A 2,255-nucleotide genomic window follows, 5' to 3' on the forward strand; every position below is an offset into this window, starting at 1 on the left:
CAAGATAATAAAAATTTCACACAAAAAGCCTATTTACTTAATTTCCTGTTACCTGGTACAACATGTCCAGCGTTCAGAAAAATTTACAGGGAACATTAAAAGAAATAAAGACACAGGCTGAAGAGACAGTGCAAACAGAATCAAATTCAGATATGACACCCACCTAGAAGCAGCTCCTCATGCTCCTTCTGGAACCTCTGTCAGGTTCAGCCTCCTTGCCTCCACTCTAGCCTCTGCTGCAGCTTCCATCATGTCTACCAGAGTGACCTTGAAGTTCTACAAGATGTCCACCTGTGGTCCCTGGGCCTTCAGCAGCCTCTCTTACACAAGTGGGTCCGGCTCCCACATCAGCTCCTCTGCCTTCTCCCGGGTGGGCAGCAGCAGCAGCAGCTTCTGGGGTGGCTTGAACAGCAGCATGAGTGTGGTCGGGGGCTACAGTGGGCCCGGGGGCATGGGGGGCATTACAGCTGTCTCTGAACCAGAGCCTGCTGAGCCCCCTTAAGCTGGAAGTGGACCCCAACATCCAGGCAGTGCACGCCCAGGAGAAGTTGCATATCAAGAGCCTCAACAAGTTTGCCTCCTTCATCAACAAGGTCAGGCACCTGGAGCAGCAGAATAAAATGCTAGAGACCAAGTGGGGCCTCCTGCAGCAGCAGAAAACCACTCAGCAACATAGATAACATGTTTGAGAGCTACATCAACAACCTCTGGAGGCAGCTGGACCTCTGGGGGCAGGAGAAGCTGAAGCTGGAAGTGGAGCTTGGCAACATGCAGGGGCTCATGGAGGACTTAAAGAATAAATATGAGGATGAGATCAGAGAGCGTGCAGACATGGAGAATGAATTTGTCCTCATCAAGAAGGATGTGGTTGAAGCTTACATGAACAAGATAGAACTGGAGTCCCGCCTAGAAGGGCTGACCGACAAGATCAACTTATTAAGGCAGCTGTATTTAAGGGAGATGAGTGAGCTGCAGTTTCAGATCTCGGACATGTCCGTGGTGCTGTCCATGGACAACAGCCCCTCCCTGGACCTGGACGGTCCATTGCCGATCATTGCCGAGGTCAAGGCCCAGTACGAGGACATCACCAACTGCAGCCGGGCTGAGGCCAAGACCATGTACCAGATCAAGCATGAGGAGCTGCAGACATTGGCTGGGAAGCATGGGGATGACCTCTCACATGAAGACAGAGATTTCCGAGATGAACCCGAGCATCAGCTGCCTCCAGGCCGAGATAGAGGCCCTCAAAAACCAGAGGGCTGCCCTGGAGGCTGCCATAGCTGATACCAAGCAGCGCGGGGAGTGGGCCATTAAGGACGCCAATGCTAAGGTGGCCGAACTGGAGGCCGCCCTGCAGCGAGCTAAGCAGGACATGGCCCAGTAGCTGTGCGAGTACCAGGAACTCATGAACAACAAGCTGGCCCTGGATATTGAGATCGCCACATACCGCAAGCTGCTGGAGGTGGAGGAGAGCTGGCTGGAGTTTGGGATGCAGAACATGAGTATCCATATGAAGACCACCAGCGGCTACTCAGGTGGCCTGAACTTGGCCTATGGAGGCCTCACCAGCCCTGGCCTCAACTATGGCCAGAGCTCCTTCCAGTCCAGCTTTGGCCCTGGCGTTCCTCCAGCCGCGGCAGTTCCTCCAAAGCTGTGGTCATGAAGAAGATCGAGACTTGTGGATGGGAAGCTGGTGTCTGAGTCATCTGAAGTCCTGCCTAAGTGACCATCCACCATGGGCCCTCCCAGCCTCCTTACTCTTGTGGCCCCCATAGGGCCTTTGGGGGAAAGAGCTGTGCAGGGGAGCCTTGCTACAAGAGACCCCCCTAAGGCTCAGTCCCAGTCCTCAGCCTACCTTTAGGGGGAGTCTACTGCCATGAGTACCCCCTCTTGTCCATGAAAGCCAATTCAAGTGTCTTTTCCCAAATAAAGCCTCTCATGGAGCTGCCAGTACCCCCCAAAAGAATTCAGATATAACAGAGACATTGGAATTACAATACCTAGAATTTAAAATAATTAGCATTAATGTACTAAGGGGTCTAATGAAAGAAGTGGAAAACACACAAGGATAGATCGGTAATGAAAGCAGAGACATAAAAATCTAAGAAAGGATTAAATGGAAATGCTAGAGTTGAAACCCAAGTCAATGGTATATGAGTTTTTTTCTTAAAGCAAAAACCCAAACAACAAAGCAAATGTTTTCTCCAATTCTCCCAGGAAAATTTTCTTACCACAGAGTGGCTATTGCAATTGCT

At 51.0% G+C, this 2,255-nt stretch overlaps 1 pseudogene; it reads left to right on the forward strand.

Annotated features, from left to right (window-relative positions):
• Window positions 1-247: 247 nt before the first annotated feature.
• Window positions 248-1,726, forward strand: LOC121497979 (annotated as a pseudogene).
• Window positions 1,727-2,255: the final 529 nt, after the last annotated feature.

This window comes from Vulpes lagopus, chromosome 8, assembly GCF_018345385.1.
Source record: "Vulpes lagopus strain Blue_001 chromosome 8, ASM1834538v1, whole genome shotgun sequence".
Classification (NCBI taxonomy): domain Eukaryota; kingdom Metazoa; phylum Chordata; class Mammalia; order Carnivora; family Canidae; genus Vulpes; species Vulpes lagopus.